At 37.4% G+C, this 7,140-nt stretch overlaps 1 long non-coding RNA gene across 3 annotated transcripts; it reads left to right on the top strand.

The window, feature by feature from the left end:
- The first annotated feature begins 300 nt into the window (after positions 1-300).
- LOC142172885 (uncharacterized) lies at positions 301-6,639 on the top strand. Of its 3 annotated transcripts, none has more exons than XR_012701977.1 (4): positions 301-611; positions 1,909-2,569; positions 5,326-5,391; positions 6,411-6,639. It is a non-coding gene; the product is annotated as an uncharacterized LOC142172885 (long non-coding RNA). The 3 variants fall into 3 exon arrangements; XR_012701978.1 differs by having other exon boundaries at positions 315-611; positions 1,909-2,216; XR_012701979.1 differs by lacking the exon at positions 5,326-5,391 and having other exon boundaries at positions 320-611; positions 1,909-2,216.
- The last annotated feature ends 501 nt before the right edge of the window (positions 6,640-7,140 follow it).

The following is a 7,140-nucleotide window of genomic DNA, read 5'->3' as shown; positions in this document are numbered from 1 at the left end:
TTTAGCCCGGGACCATGAGTTAGTGGGTCCGGTCCCGGGTTGGTTCCTACAACAAGAACGTCTAGTCCGGTACCATTTGAATCGTTTATTTAGGGACCGGACCGGGACCATGGCCCGCGAGACCGGCTCGTTTGGCTGTTTGCGGCCCAACCCGACCCACTTGCCGGCCTTAGGCTGTACTAATTTTGTAAATATGCCAATAGTTTATATGTGAACAGATTACTCCCATGGATGAAAATAATATTCTTTACGGCTACCATACAACATCCAAGAATGGACATTTTGTTCCTTTGTGTATTCTCTTATATTAGAAGCAACAGTTAGGTTCTTCACCTGTCAGTGTCATCAACATGCCTGTCTGGCCCAAATGCTTCTCTGGCCTTTCACCACATGCCAGCCCATGAAAAACCAAAAATCTAAAAAGATAGTTATTTGCAACTCAGTAAAATTCCACCGTCTCTGATATTGCACACGTGTTTCACTCTGCTCTCTTGTGTTAAAACACTCGCTCAGTAGGATAACTATGGCAAGTTGCACAAACATTTGGATGCATTGAACTGAAACAACACTCTTCTTAGGTGGCGAATTTGGTTCTCTCTCGCTACTGCTAGGTACCCTTCTTTTCCACTGACTTTGTTCCTCTTGATTTCTACCCTTACACTCCAAAATCCTTATGCTAAAAGCCCTAATTTCTTTTATTCCCTTATTATGATTTTGGATAAATTGGAAAAACTGTGTGATTATGTAATAATTTGGAGGTCTCCTTCTCCATTAATCGATTTCGCAATTGCTGTGGATTTTTTTAAAATCAACTGAAATTCAATTGGGTATTGCTTTCAAATTTGATGGGGTTAACGCTATTACACTATCAAACAGCTTAGTTGCAGTCATTACTCAAAAAATCCTATGTGCCAACTTGTGTAACTGGGCCGACCTGCCATTGACAAATTGAATTCTTACTAACTACATTAAGTTTTCCCAAGAACTCACTACATTGAACTTTCTGAAGCTAAACACTATTTTACAAGAAATAAATTTTCTTTTTGACTACTGTTTAGAAGGGTAAGAAAGTTTTGGTTTGATCAAGGGAAAAAAATAGTTGAAAATATTAAACCTAGAGCCTTCTCATTACGCTTTATGATGAACAATACTAAACCTAAAATCGAAAAGAAAGAGAGAAAAGAAATTAAACCTAAAAAGATTAGCTCATTTAACTTAAATCATTATGACATAACATTTTGGATTGGTTTGAAATTAAGGCTTGACGTAAAAGTTGTTCAAACACTTCATTTTCATCATGTAAAATTGACCAATTATTGGACTTCCTATTGATGTGCTTAATAGAATCAAAAGGTAATGTGGTTTCCATTTCTGTTCTTCTGATAATCCCAAGATAATACATTTGCTGTTTGATATAGCTACTGTTGTGTGGTTAAAATTTTTGGTTTCTTAAATTTTTTTCCTGCTTTTGATATGAAAATAGTTACACTTTACTTTGCGCAAAGTGAAAGATAAGTTGCATTTAGTGGTTCATTTGTTTATGCCGTTGCTAAATACTTCAAATGTGACCATTCAACTGTATTCACTCTAAGAAAAGCTTTATCTTACCACGAGCTGCATATAACATAAAATATGTTTGAGAATCTAATAAGCTGCTAAAATTAATCATTTAACCATGTATATATTACGTAGATCAATGCTATTTGTGCAATTACTAATTTGTATTTTTGATTTGGTAAAATTTCTACCGGATCAGATGATCTGACCTTCTGAAATTAAATCAATATTGACTTTCAACCAATGTTTTGTTATTGAATTTCTTGGTACACGACATTAGAACTATTTCTTAGTATGGTTGCGTATTGTTTGTTTACTGACCATGAATTTTATAACGTTTAAAAATTGTAGGACTTTTGTACCAACTGATATTAGGGAACAACAAATTTTAATATTGATGGACTCTGGACAAATAAAGAAGCGTCCCTGCTCTGAAAAGAAATGTCCTAATAGGAATGTTAGACAACATGAATAGTATAAACTTAAGATGACGAATGAAAAGAGTGCACTATCATTACAGGAAGTACTCAAAAATCAGGCGTTGCAACGTAATCGCTTTGAAAGAGCGACTTCTATTATCTCTACTGATATAACAACAACATTAGCACATTTACAGTGTACTTCTAATATAAAGGGCTCCTACTATACTTCCAAAACAGGTTAGTATACTAATTTTATATCGCAATCTATACAGTACGCAATTGTTTCATTGTTTAGAACAAATATAATTTTCTTGTGTGCATGAATATCTACCATAAATTTAATACTATAGACATCTGTTGTGCTTACGCCTACTATGCAGAGAGTAAGGTTACAATGCTTCCATCATTTCTTCCTTTTGACAAGGGAAATCCTCTTTGCACTTATGAGAAAGGCAAATTGCCTAAAGTTACCATAATTTTACACTAATACACAAGACATTATGTTGACTAAAAAACTACTTATCTGGTAGGTTCAACAACGGCTGTACCTAATGAACAAAATGATACAACTGAGATAATGATAACTAAAGGTTTGTATTTGTGTCATCTTTAGGCAATATCATTTTGTGCTTACTATTTCACTCCTTACAACTTCTACAACATGCAGGCCGCGCTCGAAATAACAAAACTGCTATGAATATTGAATTACGTTCAGACTATGTGCCATTAAAAAAGGTTCCAAATTGTAAATTTTGCTTTGCGAAAAGATTTGAATATGAATCTCCTGGATTTTGTTGTGACACTGATACAGTTAAGATAATTTCACATCGAATGCCCACTAAGCTACATGATCTATATTTTGAGAATAGTGAAAAATCCCAACACTTTCAAACATACATCAGAACATATAATAAGACATTTGCATTTACATCACTTGGTGTAAGCTATGATACAGACTTAGTGAGAAGGAATCATGGTATTTATACTTTTAGAGTTCAAGGACGAATGTATCACCTAATAGATGATTTGTATCCCGGAGGAAAAAAACCAAAAAATTTACAGTTGTACTTTTATGACAACAACAATGAGTTAGCAAAGGCACAACAAAGCAGATGCAAGTTGTAAGTTGTGGCCGAATGACAGACTGAGCATGGCAAAAGCACCAAGAAACCTAAAGAAAAAAAGGAGGCAAGACAAAAGAATTCTCTTCTGTCTGTTATTTGACAATTCGACATCTGAAATTGGATAAAGTAAATTCTTTAAAGCAACTACAAAGCAGCAAGCTATTTCTACATTCTAGAAAAGATAATTAATCAGTCACTCAAAGATGACTCAATACCAAACTAATGGGGGTCAATGATATGAATGCTCTATATACATTCCACTCTATTTAGGTTTTTTTGTTTCAATACCATATAATATGTCTTTTCTATAGTACAGATACACCAAGAAATGCAATGTCATTTTTAGCAGAAGCACAACAACTTATAGAAATGTATATTTGCGATGATCACAATGAGCAATCAAATATTTTAGAATTCAAAACAGCCATAAGCTAGTTTACAAAACAATGACAACAAATATCATTTTGCTCAGCCTTTCGAATTCCCCTCTATGTCTATATGTGCATATCCAAAAGAAGCTACAATGAAAAGATAAATCAGAGATGGTGCCACTGGATAATACCATACATATTCTTCCATCTCACAGTGACATCATCTTATTATTACTAATGCATTGGTTCTAGACGTAGATCAGCTACTAGAGAATTAGGTATATAGCTTATATCCAAATGACGACCCGACCCGTCGTCTCGTGAGTTACCACCCCGTTTCCCCCATTTTCTATTTCTTTATGCTTTATTATCAGTGTTGGGTGTGAACGAGTTGATTTGGATTGGTTTTAGTAGGAAATGAGACACTTAGTCTCTTTAAGGAATGTTTGTTTTGGAAAAGTCAATCAGACGTTGACTTATATGTTAGAAGGATCGGATTTGAATCCCGATGATTCGGTTAGCTTCGGGGGATGATTTGTGACTTAGGAGTGTGATCAGAAGTAATTTTGGAGGTCCGGTGTAGAATTAGGCTTGAATTGGCAAAGTTAGTATTTTGGCGAATTCCGGTTGATAGGTGAGATTTTGATCCGAGAGTCAGAATGGAATTCCAAGAGTTGCTGTAGCTTCGTATGGTGATTTTGGACTTAGACGTGTGTCCGAATTTGGATTTGGAAGTCCATAGGACAATTCGACGCATTTTGGCGAAATAAGAAAGTCGACGTGTTCTAATTATATTATTTTATATGTGGAAGAGGTCTATTACCATGATGGATACCAATTAGATATGATAGCAAGTGTACGAGGCTTACTATAAGATATATAGGGTCTAAGGAAAGTCCTAAGTCTAAGCTAAGTTGGAAAATTTCATAATAGACCAAAATTGCAAATGAGTACGCGCAATGCCTCACTTTGGACGATCATATCTACACATATAAAGAACTATGTGATGTAAAACCTATCAAATGAAAGGTTTTTGAGTCTAGCTTCCAGTGCTTCAAACCGTTCGTCATTCGGAACCTCCTACTAGAAGTTATGACCAAATTACCAAAACAGCGCAGAAATTTGTACTGCCGCGCCGCCCCATGCGGCGCACGGCACGCCGCGCCAGTAGGAATTCCAGAATGGTCCGAAATTTCATTTCCAGACATATTTTGAACAGACACCCCGCACCCTGCGGCGCCCCACGCGTCGCGGCTGCACAAAAATGGGTTTTTAAGACCCGAACTCCATTTCATTTAACTCGTTTGGGGTTTGTTATTTTGGGATTTTCTAGTACTTTTAGAGAGAGGGAAGAACAGTTCTAGAGAGAGGAAGAAGCTCAAGTTCCTTTTTCATCAAAAATCTTGTCCAAACCTTGAAATCCCTCAAGTTCTTCATCAAAGAAGTAAGAGTTTCTTTTTTCCCAATTCTTCAATTTCGAAATCTAACTAGAAATGGGTAATTAGTAAGATGATTCATAGATGTTTGAGTATTAGCTATACATGCTTGTAACAATAAGGTTATGGGAAGATTATTGAGTTCAAATAGGTAAAGATTGGGTAAAAATGGTAGAAATCTTCAAAACATTAATTGAGGATTTGAAGGGCAATCCGATGTCGGAATTCGATAATTTTGTATGGTTAAACTCGTATCGGAATGGGTTATCGGATTTTATAAGTTTCGCCGGATTCCGAGATGTGGGTCACACGGGCAAGTTTGAGCTAAATTTCGGATTTAATTTGGAAAATGTGTAAATTCATATGGAATTAATTCCTATAATTTTTATTAACTGAATCAAATTTTTATGGCTAGATTTGAGGCATTCAGAGGTCAATAAGGGGCAAAGGCATCGCAAGCTAGAGAATTAGCCGGTTCAAGGTGAGTAATTGATGTCCTGAGGGTTTGAAACCCCGGAATTTCACATCGTAACGCTATATTGAGGTGACTTGCACGCCGGATAACGGGCGTGGGGTAGAGCACCGTTGGGGATTGTGACTTGGTCCGTCCCTAGAGATATTTTACTACATTTTTGGTTGAGACGTATACTTTATTATTGTGAATTGGGCTTGTTGCCATGCTTGGGGCCTTGTGCCGACCTGTAGAACCCTTAGGGGAGTTTTGACTGGTTTTCCTCACTTATTTTGTTAAAGAATTTATATCCTCAGTCATGTTTCCAATTGTGGGCTTCTTGCCAATTATTTGAATCCTTCAGGGATTGATATCACTGTTTTCGCATATTTTGCATATCATTTGACCTCAGTCCAAGGTTTTAAATACTGTTTTGCAAACTCAGCCATCTTTCTAAGATTTGAAAACTTAAATGATATTTCTAAATGATATTTCGGGCTGAAAACTACTGTTTTACAAATGCCCAAGGGGCTTATGATGATTTATGGACTGAGCATGGATTGGGCTGCGCGCCGCAGCAGTGTTATATTGATATTGAGGCTGAGAGCCTGGTTGATTACATTAATATTGAGGCCGAGAGCTTGGGTGATTATACTGAGATTGATATGAGGCCGAGGGCCTAGATTTGATGCCACGAGATGGCTTGATATTGCGCTTGAGCTGTAGGAACCCCTCCGGAGTCTGTACACACCCCCAGTGAGCGCCGTCGACGATAAATAAATGGATGGCTCGGGCTACACGCCGTAGTGGGTACCGAAGTGTACCGTCATATGCATTGCATTACATCTTATGCATTGTTCTTTATCTGTTATACCTGCCTTTGTATCTGTACTCTGATTTTATTGACTTGTTGCTTCACTATTCGTTGTTATAAACTGCCAGTTATAGTTTACCTTGTATTGTCCATGATTTCTTATTCTCAGCCTTTATTTATGTTTATTACTCACTGGGTCGGAGTACTCACATTACTCCCTTCACCTTGTGTGCAGATCCAGGTACACTACAGGCTGAGTGAGGATTTGTTTAGGTGAGCAGCAGTATCCAGGAGTATCGAGGTAGCTGCATGGCATTCGCAGCCTTGATCTCTCCCCTCTATCTCCATCTTTTATTCCGCATTTTTCCTAGACAGACTTGTAATAGGTGGATATTCTGTATTAGAGGCTCATGTTCGTGACACCGGATTCTATTGGGCCATGGTGTGGTATTTTAATTGAACTTTCACAGATTTTATTATTATTTATAAACTTGAAAGTAATGACTTAGTAATTCCCTATGTTATTTATCTATAATCTGATTAATAATTTGGGATAATGTTGTTGAATGGTCGGGCTTGCCTAGCAGTGTGTTGGGCGCCATCACGACCGGGTTTGGGGTCGTAACAAGTTGGTATCAGAGCCTAGGTTACATAGGTCTCATGAGTCATGAGCCGGTTTAGTAAAGTCTCGCGGATCGGTACAGAGACGTCTGTATTTATCCTCGATAGGCTGCAGAACCTTTAGGAAAACTTCACATTCTTGAATTCTTATCGTGCGTCCTTGATTCAGCTTGATATATAACACTTTGAATTCCTTCCACGCATTTGTACGTGCGAACGAGCGCTCAGTATCAAATATGCCTTGGTGGCTTGTGATTCCTTGATTGAGGGGCGAGATGTAATATCTGTGAGTTTATGGTGGGCCAGTCTGGAGGACATAAGGTTGGATCCTTGCCTATGGCTGG

The sequence above is a fragment of the Nicotiana tabacum genome, chromosome 18 (assembly GCF_000715075.1).
Source record: "Nicotiana tabacum cultivar K326 chromosome 18, ASM71507v2, whole genome shotgun sequence".
NCBI classification, from domain to species: domain Eukaryota; kingdom Viridiplantae; phylum Streptophyta; class Magnoliopsida; order Solanales; family Solanaceae; genus Nicotiana; species Nicotiana tabacum.
The sequence above is the reverse complement of the archived record's forward strand: the minus strand, read 5'-3'. Positions and strand labels throughout refer to the sequence as shown.